Source organism: Leptonychotes weddellii, chromosome 3 (assembly GCF_054177405.1).
Source record: "Leptonychotes weddellii isolate Sample4059 chromosome 3, ASM5417740v2, whole genome shotgun sequence".
In the NCBI taxonomy this organism is placed as follows: Eukaryota; Metazoa; Chordata; class Mammalia; order Carnivora; family Phocidae; genus Leptonychotes; species Leptonychotes weddellii.
Window position 1 is genome coordinate 71,944,094 of NC_138371.1, and position 17,036 is coordinate 71,961,129.

At 39.1% G+C, this 17,036-nt stretch overlaps 1 protein-coding gene across 2 annotated transcripts in view; it reads left to right on the plus strand.

Annotated features, from left to right (window-relative positions):
• The window catches only part of NMI (N-myc and STAT interactor), an 80,476-nt gene that overhangs the window by 40,968 nt on the left and 22,472 nt on the right, over window positions 1–17,036 (plus strand). The gene's annotated exons all lie outside the window — the stretch shown is intronic.

Genomic DNA, 17,036 nt, shown 5'->3' on the forward strand with positions numbered 1-17,036 from the left:
TAATTTCATCTTTGGGCTTCCTCTGTTTGACTATCTTGACCTTGGGTGGCGTTTTCTTGCTTCTTTATGTGTTTTGTAATTTTTTTATCATACACCAAACATTTTGTGCAAAACAACAGTAAAGATTAAAATAAACAATATTGCTTTCTCTATCATGCTGCTTGTCTGGTTGGTGGAGTCAATCTAATCTATGGATTTCACTTCTCCCTTCTGCTCTGCTAGTAATGAAAGCAGCTGAGGGTCTCATCTTCTAGGATGGGCTTATCACTTTCTGGAATTTAACTTAGGGTTTTTTTGGGGGGGGTGTCCTTGGTTCTCAGATTTTTTTAATTGGGGTATATTTGACATACAGAATTATATTGGTTTCAGGTGTTCTAATACGTTTTTTAAAGCTATGACTTTGTGGCTAATATCTTGTTTTCATCAGTAGATTTGGAGTTAGTTTCTCTTACGACTTTCTAAATTTTAGGGGTGCCTGGGTGGCTCAGTCCATTAAGCACCTGCCTTTAGCTCAGGTCCTGGGATTGAGCCTTACATGGGGTTCCCTGCTCAGTGGGGAGTCTGCTTCTTCCTCTCCTTCTGCTTCTCCCCACTACGTGTGCTCTCTCTCTCTCAAATAAATACATAAAATCTTTCAAAAAAATTAGAAAAAGACTTTCTAAATTTTAATTTGAAATGGAATTCCTCTTTTTTTCTTAATATATTTAATTGTGCATGTGATAGGCAAATGTGGACTTATGTAGCTCAAAAGTCAGTTTTTCTCTCCATTTAGAAGGTCAGGAAAAATTGTGAAGGATGTTAAACTGGGCAAAAGCTTCCTGGTGGCATTGTCAATGGAATATTAGGTATTGTCTAGTACACCCTCTGAGTTAATCTGACTATAAAGTTATCTTTGCTTTTTATTGTCTTTGAGCTATTTCACAACTTTGTAAATTAAATAAAATTGATAATAATGCACATTATTCTTGTCAATAGAGATGCAAATTAGTTTTGTCCAATGGAGATGCAATTGGTTATTGTCCTGTGGATATTGGTCAGTTTTTTTTGTGTGAATTACTTTATTTCCACATTCCTAATTGCCTATATCTGTGTCTGCTCTTTGGATTAGCCTTTGAACTCTTCTTTAAAATTTTTTTTTTTTTTTAGATTTTATTTATTTTTTTGAGAGAGAGAGACAGAGATAGTGAGAGAGAGGACAAGTGGGGAGGAGAGGGAGAAGCAGGCTCCCCGCAGAGCAAGGAGCCCAATGCGGGACTCGATCCCAGGACCCCGGGATCATGACCCGAGCCGAAGGCAGACGCTTAACCAACTGAGCCACCCAGGCGCCCTAGCCTTTGAACTCTTGTTAGCTTTTTTCCCCCCTCTTTAAAAATTTCACTGGATTCCTGATTAATTAATGAGTTAAGTAAAAATCTTTGATACCTGTTCATCTTATATTTATTTGAGAGTTGTGACTATACCCATTATAAAAATTCTCTTTTAACATGGGTCACCTTCCTCTAGGATGTTGTTAGTCTGAAATCTTTTGCTCTGTCTGCTTCTTCAAGTTGCACATGGACCACTTACTTTGCTGCAATTTCTGGGCTTCTTGGGTGCAGGCTTTCAATAGTATGTTATTCCTTCCACTTGAGAATCAGGTAAATATGCATTAAGCCTCACTTCCACACACCACTCTTTTCCTTTATTCTCTATAACACTACTATTGAAGGTTATAAAAGGTTTTTAGACTTTACTGAAGGATATGGTAGGTAGCTGACAATTATCATTTGTGACTAATCAGGATTTTTTGAATACCTTCTTCATATTTTGATAACAGTAGAAATCTTTCCATTTTAGTGGAGAATTAAAAAACATAATTCCCAGCTTCCTTGCTGCTGGGTGCAGATATGTGATGTAAATTATGCCCGTCAGATGCATCCCATGAGACAGGCACACAAATGAGCTACTTGGTAAAAGAGGCAGGACACGGAGCATCCATTTTACTGCCACAGAGCTAAGCAGAAGCAGTGTTGTTCTGGGGCTGGCTGCTGTGACCAACTTCTCCATCATGACAGATGTTGCAACGGTCTATTTTAATAGGGCTGAAGGGGTGCACGAGATCAGTATAATAATGGCCTTCAGTGAATCATGCCCCTGTGCTTCTGTCCTATGTGATGTAACCTTGCACTCACTTCATCAAGTAATGAGTTATTTCTCCACCCTCTGGAACCAGGGTTGGCCTTGACCATCATACTGTGAAGGCACCTAGTTTAACCTATTGAAAAATGCAGGACTTCATGGAGGAGAAATAGTGCTTTCTAGCCAACAGTCAGCACTGTGGACTCAGAAATGTAGTGAGGGTGAGTCTTAACTATGGAGAACAAACTGATCAGGAAAGGCCTCTCTGGGGAGGTAATATTTAAGTTTTGATCTGAATCATGTGAAGGAAACAGCCTTGTAAAGATCAGTGGCCAAGTGTGCCAGACAGATGAGAAGAGTGGAATAAAAATTATGGGGCAAGGATAAACTTGGTCTGTTCTTCAGGAACAAAAAGGAGACCAAGAAGATGGAGCTAATGAGAAGGAAAAGCAGGCCATGGCCAGTATTGTGTAGTTCTGTAAGCCATTTCAGGAGTATGGCGTTTAGTCTGTGTGCAGTGGGAAGCTATTGGTGTTTTTTTTTTTTAATTTTATTTTATTATGTTATGTTAATCACCATACATTACATCATTAGTTTTGATGTAGCGTTCCATGATTCATTGTTTGCGTATAACGCCCGGTGCTCCATTCAATACGTGCCCTCCTTAATACCCATCACCAGGCTAATCCATCCCCCCACCACCCTCCCCTCTAGAACCCTCAGTTTGTTTCTCAGAGTCCACAGTCTCTCATGGTTCATCTCCCCCTGTTTGTTTTTAAGCAGGAGATATCATGATCTCATCTAGGTTTTTAAAAGATCCCTTTGGAGTTTACTCAGAGAATAACTTGTGGTAGGTTAAGAGGGGCAACAGGGAGTCATGTAAGGAGGCTACCACAGTTGTCCAGGGAGAGGAGATGGGATGGTGGCATGGACAATGGTGGTAACAATGGAGAAGAAGAAGCAGTGTACTGATTTGGGACTTTTTGGAGGTTTGCTCTTGAATTTGATAAGCAGAAGGAAGAGATATGAGCTTTCAAGGATAATTGAATGAGTCCAAGTCCTTTATTCACCTTTGTTATCAGCTAAGCCTTTGTCAAAGAAAAGGGTGTAGAAACAGACTCAAAGGTCTCGTTTATAGCTATTGAGTAGAATGTGAAGGTGGAGAATGCTGTGTCCTTGGATGGAGGTTGTCCATGGAAACATTGAGTATTTCCTTGAGGAAGGGAGTGCCCTGTTTACTAATACTTAATATGTCCAGGGCAGATACTAAAACAGACCAGCAGAAGGTACACAGAATCTACCTGTGCCAGCAACACCAGAAGTTGAAGATACCAACACAAAAAGAACTTCTGGGCTTTATTTTAGATGCATCAGTGACTGAGATGTAGAGAGACAATGGGACATGACTAATGAAAGTATTTTTGAGAGGCGCCTGGGTGGCTCAGTCAGTTAAACAGCTGCCTTCGGCTCAGGTCATGATCCCAGGGTCCTGGGATCGAGCCCCACGTTGGGCTCCCTGCTCCGCAGAGAGCATGCTTCTTCCTCTCCCTCTCCCTGCTGTTCTGCCTACTTGTGCTCTCTCTCTCTCTCTCTGTCAAATAAATAAAATCTTAAAAAAAAAAAAAAAAGAAAGTATTTTTGAAAACACCTTCTAAGAGAAGCATCACGTTGTCTACCAGAGCACTTTTCTAGCCAAATAGGAAAAGCATGAGTGCCTTATGGGCAAGGATCATGTCTTAAGTCATCTTTGAATTCCTACTCAAGGTTTAGCACTATACTTGACATACAGTAAACCCTAAGGTTCAACATGTATTGAATGAATAGCTCAAGCAGAGAGAAAAATAGCCATAGTCTTGGATGATACCCAGCACTTTGTGCTCTGTATCTTCAACATCAAATTTGCATTTTATGGTTTGGCTTTGGTCTTATTAATAAATCTCTCTTTCCTTGGAAACATGGGGTCATGGTCAATTTCTTTACTCCATTTGCTTGATTAAGCCCAATTCTCTAAAGTATACTTCAAAATTAATTCATGTTTTTAGTTCTGTTGCAAATTTTCTGTCATTTGATAACTCATCTCCACCTCAATTCTGTTTGCATATGTAAATAAACATACTTTATAAATACTTTCTTCATTTATTGAAGAAATCATAAACCTTAGTTGAATAAAAATTAGAAAATACAAGTAAATAAAGGTAGAAAATAAAGAGATGACTTTACTTGCAAAGGAACTTTATATATTTATGTAGAAGCTTTTTTCTTGTACACACACACACACAAACACACACACATTTGGGAGGGGACCAAAATGGGATCACTCCAGACTTAATATTCTGCAGTTGTATTTAAATACTATTTTAAAATTTAATTAATGAGAAGAATTTTAACTTTTATTTTATTTTAATTTTTTAAAGATTTTATTTATTTATTTGACAGAGAGAGACACAGCGAGAGAGGGAACACAAGCAGGGGGAGTGGGAGAGGGAGAAGCAGGCTTCCCGCTGAGCAGGGAGCCTGACATCAGGCTCGATCCCAGGACCCTGGGATCATGACCTGAGCTGAAGGCAGACACTTAACAACTGAGCCACCCAGGCGCCCTAACTTTTATTTTAAATGTTAGTCTGCTTATTTCCTTTTTTTTCTTTTCCCTGAGAGTAGCTTATCTATTTATTTATTTATTATTTTTTTGTAAAACTATTCTATGGACCCAACTGGAAAACATGAATGAAAAATCAACTAAATAAGATGTCAGCCCATAGTTGTATGGAGCAACTTTGTAGAGAGGACTCAATCATCTGGCCAGCAGTTGAACTAGATGACCTCCGAATTCTCCAGCTCTGAGATTCTGTGGCTGATGGCAGGTGGCAGGAATTTGTAGGTGGAAGGGACTGATGGGACTAATTTAAAGGAATTGTGGGAAATTAGATTGGAAAGTGAGGCTCAGCCCGGTTGCATCTATATCTCGGATCCAAGGCTGGGTGTGTAGTTGTATGTTGGGAGAAACTTGTGGGAACATATCAGCATAAAAGAAGAGTGCCAGGCCAGGAATCTTCTTCCTTTTCTTCTTCCTTCTTCCTCTTCTCTTTCCTCTTCCTCTTTTCTTTACTTTTACACAAAATGATCAAGATCTCTCACCTTCCTGAATCTCCTCTTTCTTGGATTCCCATATGAAATGACTGGAACTCACTTCCCAAAAAATGAGGGGAAGTTCAATGTGAGATACACAAATCTGTCTTCTCTTTTTCCATCAATCTGAAAACAGCAACTCTTCGTAAAAACAGTCACTGATTTTACCTACATCATTCTACAATGTTATACAAAGACTCATATGCAAATAAGACTAAAATGTTTAATTGTGGTAAAATACACATAAGTAGAATTTACCATTAACCATTTTTTAAGTGTATAGTTTACACTTTACAGTTTAGTGGTATTAAGTACATTCTCATTGTTGTGCAACCATCATCACCATCCAGCGTGAGAACTCATGTCATCTTCTCAAGCTGAAACTCTACCCATCAAACAATAACTCTCCATTTTCCCCACCTCCCACCCCTGGCAAACATGATTCTACTTTCTGTCTCTAAGAATTAGATGACACTAGGTACCTCACATAAGTGGAATCTTACAATATTTGTTCATTTCTGATGAGCTTCTTTCTTTCTTTCTTTCTTTCTTTTTCTTTCTTTTTTAAGACTTTAAGCAATCTCTACACCCAATGTGGGCTTGAACTCATAACCCCGGGCCTCATGCTCTACTGACTGAGCCAAGCAAGCGCTCCTTGACCAGCTTATTTCACTTAGCATAATGTTCTCAAGGCTTATCCATGTTATAGCCTATGTCAGTATTTACTTCCTTTTTAGAGTTAAATAATATTCCATTGTGTGTGTGTGTGTGTATATATATATATATATATATATATACACACATACATGTATATATATTGTTTTTGCTTATTCATTCATCTCACTAAAAGTTTTTGAATGATAATCCTGTAATCTGCTTTTGGATAGAATCCTATAGATTACAGGAAAAGTTACCACCATTCCACTTGAAAGTTTCCCAACACTTCCAGATTTTATTTGATAGCCTAGAATTCCTTGGAGTGTTTTTTGTTTTTTTTTATTCTCAGATATAGCTGCTGTTGTTGTCCCAGGAAGTAAGGCATCTTAGGGCCAGAGCTGTGGTGTAAATAGGAAAAGAGTGAGGTCAGGCCCATAAACTGGTTCATATTACTTTGTTCCATGAATATTCTCAGGTCACTCCTCTGTGGAAGGTACCATCTTAGTCACTCTGGTGGTCACTCTTCCCGCAATGGCCATATGCCCACTTGGTGGAGAGAGTGGACATACGTGCTAAAACAGTAGGCTTAATACTACTGAGGCTCTGTGCCGCATAGTCAAGTAGATGTTGAAGAGAAGTTGTGCATTTCACTCATACACAGGTATTGCCATGAATCAAGAAACAGCAGAAGACGGTCAAGTAACTTTTTGGTCTGCTCGCCCCCCATCCCCGCCCCGCCCCGCCCCCGCCCCTGCTTCTGATAGCTTGGGTTTTGCGAGCATGTCGTCAATTAGCTTCAGAAGAGGACCCGGAAGATTGCTTCTTCTGATGTTCTTTCCCTTTACCTCATGAATTCCCCTGAATCTCGTGCTACCATCATGGTATTTTGGGTAGGGTTCTCTCCATATTTTGGGCAGGGCACTGCACCACACAGAATGATGCAGTGAGAATTAATTTTCTCCTTTCAGACACTTCCACATGTTATCACAGTTGTCAAAGCAGATGGAAAACAGGGCTGCTGCTGAGTCACAGCATCCTCTGTTGCACACCCTCTCCTACATGAGTCCAGAGAACTGATGTAATTTCTCCAAAGATTTTTTGGAAAACAGTGACTTTTTGGTGTTTCCCAGTAATATTACTTTGGTTTGTGGCCATAAAAGCATAAAATTTGGCTCTAATTTTAATTAGCATTTATGGAACTATTTTTCCCTTTATTATTTTCTTCTAGGTTTCTCCTCGCTATCCATATCTAACGTCTCTGTAGTGGTAGTGGGTTCCAAGAAGTTTCAGACAATAGAAACCAATCCCAAGATTAATAGTATATAAAAGATTGTGTACTTTTTCCCAAGAAATGAAACAAATCAGTATGAAATATGAGAAAGTATAATTTTTCTAGACTTTCACGTCTCTACCATAGCAGGGAGCTTCCCTTGTGAATAGTTCTTTTTTTTTCTTCCAGAGAGAGGTTTATTAGAAGGAAGCTAGTTCAACTACCTTAGGAAATTGATGGAAGTCCATCTCTTTGAGTCATGGTGCGTAACTCAGTGGGAGTCGATTCCACACAGGGTTTCAGTGACGATGATCTCACTATTTTATGCTTCATGTCTACACTTTAATTTATGTACCAAGCTTGCTTTCCCTGATGAACAAAGTCCTGTCTAAGACACAGTTGATCTTGCATTTTCATATGTCCCCTTTCCCTTCCAGTTAGAGATGAATCACACTCTTCACACTTTGGCGTGTAGTACTTGTTAATTAGTTTAACCAGTCAAAGATGCTGTGATTTGAGATTGTTATGGCAGTTGTTACTTGACATCTACAAGTATAGCCAGTAATAAGTGCACATTAGCTGAAACCCTCAGGCAGTAGTATAACATTTCTGGAGGAGACTGGTCCGCAACAGCAAGTATGTGGGTCCTGCTGTTCTTCTGCCTTCCAGGTAGGGGTAAGGAAATAAACCCTTAGATACCATAAGACAAGGGTGGAAAAAGGATGAGCTCTCCTGAAGTCTCTCCCCTACTGGAATACCAAGATACCATCTAACATAAGTCTTTAGTAGTTGGCTGTGGGGTTTGGTGTGGTCTAAGCCATTTGTCCTGTGCCAAGATGCTTATTAAAAATGTTTGGCTCCTCCATGAAGCCCTATTGTACTCAAGTTTATCTGGAGATTTGGGTAGGAATGGGGTTGATGGTCTTCATAATTTATAAAGTTGAGAGTACTGATAAAAGAAGTAAAGCTTTGAAAACTTTGAAAGCCTGCTCATGGTCATCATGAACAACTTTACTTGGAGCACCGATCAGATGAAATGTCAGTCTGGCTGTACATTTAAGCAAGCTCTGTTAAATGGGAACATGAAACATTACTGTACACTTATGTGTACAAGTGCTGTTTCCTTCATGAAATGAATAAGTGTAACTGTAAGATGCATACACACACACACACACAGTTATTTCCTTAGGTTAGTGTTCTAATTTCATTTAAAATTTCATTTAAACCATGCTCCTTAAACTTGGTTCCCTGGACTCCCAGGAATCTATGAATGGCTTGGGGGTGAGGTCAGATACCTGAATTTGAATGCACAATTTATTGTGGCTATAGATGTTTCTGGGAAAAGAGTCCCTAGCTCTTATCAGAGTCTCAAAGATGTCTGTCACTCCCTCACTCTCTAAGTGGTTTGAAATGTCTGAGTTAGGAGGTATATAACTCAGTTCTCTTGTTCTCGATTATTCTCAATTATTCAGTCAACCAATTTTCATTAATAAATATAGGATAAGTGACTGTTTAAGAGAGACACTGTATTTGGCATTTAGGGAGAGACAAAGATAGAGTACAATTCTTGATTTCCAACTTCTTGGGAAAAATTGCATAGTAGTCCAATTAATGATGCAAGGCTGTAAATGGGCCTAGTAAGTGGAATGGGCAAAACATGCTAAAATAATTTAGTGGGGAGGTATCACTGTCCCTTGGTTTGTTGGACAGGAGCTTAAGTTGAGCCTGGAGATGAATGAACAAAGCCTGACTCTGGTGTTCAGCCAGTATACTCTGGGTGTTCAGATGTTAAATAATGAAATATTTTTTGTGCCAATTGATTGCCATCTTCCTCCATGCCCACCCCAGTGTCTCCAGTGCCCTGGCCATACCTGTCCCTCTATCAGGAATTCCCACCACTTCCCCTCTCTCTTCCCATCTTCCTAGGATTTAACAACTGTAGGACTAATGCCTGGCTCAGAAAGAATTCTCTAGGACGCTGCTCCAGCTCTTTGGCTAGAGCCTTTCTGATGGCTCAATGTCCATACTGCAGTTATTAATATTAGTTGTTAATATTTTGGGTATCGCCACTGCATTTAAATTATAATGTGTTTTTGTTGGAAGATCACTTGTATGATTGTGCGACTGAAATGATAAGAAGGAGAGGGAAAACATCTCAGGAAGGGGAAATGGTGAGAGGGAGAAGAAGCCCAATTTGTTGATAAGACCGTTCTGGAGTTGGATAGCTGAGTAATTAGTTGGATACAGAGAAGGGGAGTAATAAATCCTAAAGTTAAAAAGAAAAGCTATAGGGGCGCCTGGGTGGCTCAGATGGTTAAGCGTCTGCCTTCGGCTCAGGTCATGATCCCAGGGTTCTGGGATCGAGTCCTGCATCGGGCTCCCTGCTAGGCGGGGAGCCTGCTTCTCCCTCTGCCTCTGCCTCTCTCTCTCTCTCTGACTTTCATGAATAAATAAATAAAACATTTAAAGAAAAAAAAAAAGAAAAGCAATAGCCAGCTTGTTGCACCAACAGTTTGGGGTGGGGAGCATGGAAGGGAGAGTGGGTTCTTGCACTCTGGAGCTTGGGCTGTATAAGTTGGATGGCATCTGCGAGTGCTTAGGTGTGGAATGACATGATGAAAGTAACACTTTTAGGAGAATAATCTGGCAGGGGTGTTCAGGATGAAAGGACAAAGGGAATCATTAGCAGGGTAAATTCCGAATGTAAATTAGCCATCATGAAAAGCCTTGTGGAAATGAAACAATCCACTGTGAATTTTAATGCAAGAATGTGTGGTGGAAAAGAGACGCCGGCTATGGCACATGAATAAAGAACATTTGAAATGGAGTCTTAAGAAACCTGGGCCATCTTGTCACATTGTCCCTTAGTGGAGGGCAGATCAGGGTGGTAGCCACAGAAGGGAGCCCTGTGAAGAGCAGGGAAAATTGCATTGTTGCTTGGGGTACCTTCAGGGTAGAAGGATGGAGACTATATCACAAAAATGCCACTCAGCAATTATGTCTTTCCTATGTAAAGTTCATAAGATAATATGACGAAAATAGTTTAGACAGAGAGAGAATGAATGGATCTTAGGCTTATAATTTGATTGTTGACTTGTTCTTACTTGTTCTATCCAATTCTAGACGGGCAACGAAGCAAGTCTTGGCAGCCCAGAATCCCTCCCTAGCACACGTTGCGCAATCCTAGGGAACACCAGCAGGCCTTGTATGGTATACATCCCGTGTGGTTATATGCAATTGCCTTTGTGACCCCATGAGATCTTAAATTTTTTTAACTTGTCTAGTTATTTTCTCCTATCCCACAATCACCCCTGAAAATCAGTCCTTCTAATTGGAGCTTAAGACCAGAAGACAATATTAATAGTATTATTTTACTTTGCATTTACTGTTCAAAAAGTGTTTTTATGTATATTAGTTCATTTAATCCTCACAAAACGCCCTATAATTGTTAGGTAAACATTATTATCTTCATTTTGCATTTGAGGAAACTGAGAAACTGAGTTTCAGAAAGTTAAAGGGGAATATGGTTAGAACTCACATTTTTTGAGCAACTATTATATGCCAGACCCATTACATATGCCCAGGTTCACGGAGCTAGTAAGGGTTCAGCCTGGTTCTCCTGGTGGTTTAAGGTGGTGACAAGCAATCTACCAACCATTGTTCATCCACCTGAGAAAACTTTGCTTTGAGTATTGGCACCAAAACTAGAGTTCTTATTCTTCAAATGGTTGAAAAACAGCTGAGGTCAACCTCCCAAAAGGTTTTAATGTTTCCATTCCAATTCATCAGCAATAAGGGATCAACCAAGCAATAAGATCCAAAGGACACTTTTTTGTTTTATTTTTGTTGGGGATGAAGCCTGTTTTTATTTGTAATTTTTCTGGAGGAGTTTAAGGGTGGAAGGGATGAATTACCTCTGGTTTTCTGTTCCAACATCATCAAAATGCCCCAGTAGATATTATGTTATTAAAATGAATGCTGTGTGTGAGAGCATTCTATCTTGTTACATTATATACTAGGACAAAGGATTTAGAATAAATTGAAATGAATAATTAATGAAGGGAAAAGAATGTTTCTTTCAAGTTTCCCAGATACGCTAGTCTTGTTCTTACCCCCCACCCTGCTGACTTCTCCTTACTTCCTCTTTCCATTTTTTGCATCATCTTTACCTGTTCACTCATGGTTTATTCTTTCCTTTCCATTTTAGAATAGCTATGATGGCAGCCTAGCTGCCGATAAGGAGCCTTTGTTCTCTCAAAGAGATGGCATGGAAGACAGGAACAGCTGTTGCTCTTTCTACCATGAGCTTCTGGTAATGCCTTGCCTTCAATCCATGGACCCACCCACCAGGCTGGCAAACCGGAAAAGGGCCCTCTGATCACTGACTAAGCCAGGACAAGGAGAGCCCCACAGTATACAGTGGAATGACCATTTCTGGTCACTCTCTGCTCTTTTAGTGAACTGGTTAGTCTGCAGCCTCGCTACTCAGTGTATAGTCCAAGAACCAGCACCATCAGCATCACCTGGGCAATGTCTGAAATACAGAACCTTTACCCCAAACTTGTGGAATCAGAATCTGCATGTTAACAAGACCCTCAGATCTAAATGGACGTTAAAGTTTGAGAAGTACTAGTCCACAGGATGTCCTTTTGCCCACAAACACGTTTTTTCTTTCTTACAACTTTGGCACATGCTGCAAGGAAAATCAACAAATATCATACACTGTACTGAGATACATCTTAGTGAAAATAATATTCTTACATCTAACTAAGTTCACTAATACCAAGAAAACAAACTTAACTTAGAACAAGAAGTTGAACTCTTTTGCCTGGTTATGTTATTAATATGCCGATTAGATCAGTGAACTTCCTTGTTGCAATGATTTGACACCTCTTTTGGATTACTATTTAAACCAAAAAAATAATCAAAAACAACTTACTCAAGCACCAACCCAAATCTTGCTTTTTGGTAATTTCTACAACTCCTCATATAGCCCCTCAGGCAAAAACAAACTAGAAATTCCCAAATCAAAAAACAAAGATGATAATCAAAATAAATTTCTTCTAACATTTTTTTAGCTGTTTTCATTATGTTTATGCATGTTCTCTTAACAGCTGACCTCCCTGAGAAGCTACATTAATTTATTTGAATGCTTTGCCTGATTCTTTCTCATTTGGGAATTTTGGTGATAACACAATCAGAATTTAATATTTTGATTTTGCCAACATTCTGAGGCTATGTTATTTTTAAACACCCTGGGAATCTCAAGATTTTTTTAGTTTTTTCTTTCCTGTGATTTTTAGGTTCAAGCCTAACAGTTTGGTTAATCCTTTCATCAGTTCAGCCTAAGAGAGTTCTGTCAGAAGCAGTATTCAGTTTGCAATTAGGCAAGCAAAGCAAGAAAACATCAGCAATATTCTCAGATTTCTTTAATTCCCTTAATATATGATTGAGGTTTACTGCTTGCTGTCTTTCAGGCTTGGATATTAAGAATTGATGTTTATTTTTGAGCCTCTAGTTCATGAGCAAGGATTCTAACTTAATTGTTCCCCGTTCCAGCATTGGAAAGAATTGATGTTTATTTTTGAGCCTCTAGTTCATGAGCAAAGATTCTAACTTAATTGTTCCTCTTTCCAGCATTGTCAAAGACAATATGTCAAATAAATAAATAAAATCTTAAAATCTTTATACTTTAACAAAACAGAATTTTCTAACTGATCAATTGTGTTTACATGATAAATGAGTGGCCCAGGGAAGATTCAAGAAGATAATGTCCTTTATTCTTTATCCTTATTATTATTTTCCTTGGATTAACTTTTATTTATTTATTTTTTTAAGATTTTATTTATTTAGGGGCGCCTGGGTGGCTCTGTTGGTTAAGCGTCTGCTTTCGGCTCAGGTCCTGATCCCAGGGTCCTGGGATCGAGCCCCATGTCGGGCTCCCTGCTCCATGGGGAGCCTGGTTCTCCCTCTGCTGTGCTCTCTCTTGCTATCTCTGTCACTATCGGTCTCTATCAAATAAATAAATAAATAAAATCTTTAAAAAAATTAAAAAAAAAAGATTTTATTTATTTATTTGACACAGACAGAGAGAGAGAGAGCACAAGCAGGGGGAGCCAGAGAGAGAGAGAGAAGCAGGCTCCCTGCTGAGCAGGGAGCCCAATTTGGGGCTTGATCCCAGGACTCTGGGATCATGACCTGAGCTGAAGGCAGACAGACGTTTAATCGACTGAGCCACCCAGGCTCCCCTTAACTTTTTTTTTTTAAATGTTTGATCTGTCTCACAATATTTTATTCACTTATACGAACTTACTCATACAAACTAATATGAAAACTCAGACAAAGGGGTTATAACATTGGGTCCAGAGTATTTGACTTCTCCTCTTGCATCCTGCCACTAGTTAGAAATAAGTAGCTGTATAGCATGTACTAGGTATAGTTATTGGACTAGTAACTGTAGGTGGCGCAAAAAAAAAAAAAAAAAAATCTTTGTCTTAAAAGTAGTTCTGTAGGTGGGAAGACAAAGGAGAAGAAATGTGTAAGAAAAAAATGGAAAAGAAAATCTCTCCAGTGTATAAAATGGTAACAACCACTATTTACTGAGCTTACCGTGGGTAAGCCACTGTGCTTAGCCCTTGACGTATACCATGTATCTCATTCACAACAGCTCCATTTTACAGCTGAGGAAACCAAGGGCAGGGAACTTCAGTAACTTGAAATTGGTACTGAAACCCCCATCTGGTATCAAAATCATGCTCTGGCTGCGTAGTGTTGCTTGCTTGATAGAGAGTAAGGGATGGGATACTTATTTTGCTTTACTTTTTAAAAAAATCAGCTGCTTACTATTTTATTTTTTCCAGCTTTAGTGAGATAAAATTGGCATATAACACTGTGTAAATTTTAGGTGTACATCTTGTTGATTTGATATATTTATATATTGCAAAATGATTACTACCACAGTGTTTTCCTTAACACCTTCATCACATCTCATAATGACCATTTCTTTTTTGGTGGTGAGAACATTTAAGATCCTCCTCCTTAGCAACATTCCTTTACTTTTATATATTTCAGTTGCAAACCTCTTGAATCCCTCAGGATCTGGCACAATGCTGGGAGCATTGTAAGTATTCTAACTTCCCCAAGCAGGAACTGCAAACCAGGTCATCAGAATCTTGGCAACAGCAATATAAGCTTGAGGTACAAGACCTTTTCTAAAAGGAAGGACATAATATAATGGATTTCAGGTAGTTTCCTCATTTGCAAAGCCACAAAAGTCTTGGTGCCTCCCTAAATTGTTTCATGCCCCTGGGGTTTTCACCTCACCCTTGGTTTCAGTTGGCTTCCTATAACTTTAAGAGTCAACTCACTCTCTATCTCTTCTATAGAGGAAACTGACCTCCTGAGATAGAGGGGACCATTTGCTCCTTTGTGTTTTGCTAGTTCCTGTCTGTCACCTCTTCATAGCACACACTGTACTACATAAGTGGTGTGTGTGTGTGTGTGTGTGTGCACACGCATGTGCTTGTGCTTGTGTGAATTTATAGAAAGGTCTGGGAGGAGTTCCTTGCCATCTGGTGGGGGAGATAAATACGTAACGTAATAAACATATCATGGCAGTGCAGATTTACATGAGATGTCTAAGGCATCTCATGTGTGACATAATATTCATTGAGTGTGTTATAGACATTCAATAGTTTTTATATTAGGAGATGGTATAATTTAGTGTAGGGAAGGAAAAAGTTTTCCTGTATGTCCTTAGGGTCCCTAGCTGGGTCTGAAAATTAAACTGACAAAGAGATTAGCAGGAGAAAAGCATACAAATCTGTGTTTAATACGAGTTTTACATGACATGGGAACCTCCATAAGGAAATGAAGACCCAAGGAAACAGTTAGGCCTGGGTATTTGTATGCTAGTTTTAATGAAGACTGAACAGTCATGTAGAAATATGTTAAGATCAGAGAGTATGAGGCAATCATAGTGAACTGAGGGAAACTTAGCAAGTCCTGCTTCTTAGGATTCTTCTCAGTGTCCCTTTGTCTTCAGAGATAAGAATGCTCCCTTTCTCTAGGTATAGGGAAGGCAACTCTCCTGGTAGAGTTTCATGACCTGTTTCAGAGGAGAAGGGTGGTGGTAGGGGAAAAGGTCAGAATGATCTTGCTTCTACTGTTTTCTCAAATTCCTTCAGCTTAAAATATTCAATATGCCATATTTTGAAGTAGCATGTCCTGAACCCCGTCATTAGTGGAGCATCACTCCAATTGCCCTATTAGAAACTCTTTGAGGTATTAATAGCTGCTTTGTGAGAAAAAGAATTTAGTGGTCAAATTATTGACCTCGAATAAATTCGAGGTTGAATAAAATTAAACTTTTTCATGTGTGCTTTAATTTTTTCCCTGCAGTACCTTTCAGAATTCTTAATGTGCCGATGCGCATTATGAATCTCCAAAAGTGAATCCAGTATGCAACATTTTCCAATCATATTTGGCCATGGAATTCTTTCTTCTCTGGGCACTATAGAACACAGCATGGAGATACTTGATTTCATGGTTGAGAGTGAAATATGGTATCAGTGTCATCATATATTAATTGCTTGACTTTCATCACCTCTTTAAGCCTTAGTGTCCTCATCTGCACATGCAGGTAATTCCTGTATTTCATATTGTTGACACAATACAAAAAGGTTATAAAATGTCCAGGAGTCCTCTGTAGATGAACAATTACGATTGTTAATAATAATATGTCCAACAGCTGACTGCTCATTGTTAGAACCCTCATCACTTTGCAGAGTACTGGATCTGAAGACTGTTACACATGACCCAGCTTTAGCATGTAGGTGGCCAAAAAAGGCTTCCCTACTACCTGTATCTTTTGCTCTTTAACAGGATCTGAGTCAATATTAGATCAGTCCTCTTCTGGTTATGGTCCTACTACTTATCATCATCTTATGAAAAAAATAAGATAAAGAAGAAGTAAGGTTGAACTAGATAACCTCTAGAGTTCATGCTTTCTAAAATTCTAAGGTGGAACAGAAGTAATTCTCAAGCTGCAACAGATGGAGTTACTGTACTTTCTAACTGGGCTGCTGAGAACAAAAGTCCTTGTCATGCACTACTTTATTTTTTTCACTTAGAAAAGCAACTTTATTCCCATCAGTATTCTTTTTTTTTTTTAAGATTTTATTTATTTATTTGAGAGAGAGAGAGAAAGAGAGAGTGAGAGAGCACAGAGGGTGAGGGAGAAGCAGGCTCCCCACTGAGCAGGGAGCCTGATGCGGGGCTCAATTCCAGGACCCTGGGATCATGACCTGACCTGAAGGCAGATGCTTAACGACTGAGCCACACGGGCACCCCTCCCATCAGTATTCTTGATATAAATGAATTTGACTTTTGTTAACCTGTTATTTTAGACCAGTGTATCTGTATCGATTATTATATATAACTCATAGCACTATATCCTAGAATGTATGCCTGGAAATCATTTTGGTACATCTCCTCCTTGACCTGTATTTATGAGCAAGTGCAGCTGTGAGGTGGTTCTTCATGTAGGATTAAGAAACACTGCAGTTCTCGAAATAAGCCAGATGTTTTTATTTTCAGAGGAAAAGATGACACGTAGTGTTTATTTACAACATCAAAAGATTATAAGAAAACTTTCAAGGGACATGGGTCATAGAAACCAAGTGAACACCACAGCTTTCCCAACTTCATAGCCTAGAAGATGTTGCAAAAGACAAAAACCGACCTTGTACTGGCTGTAAATATTTGTAGATTGGGGTTATAATGACCAATAAATTACAGTGAGAGTTACTATCTTGAAGAGAGACTTCCACTTTGACCTTATCTGGTTTCTTTTTTTTTTTTTTTT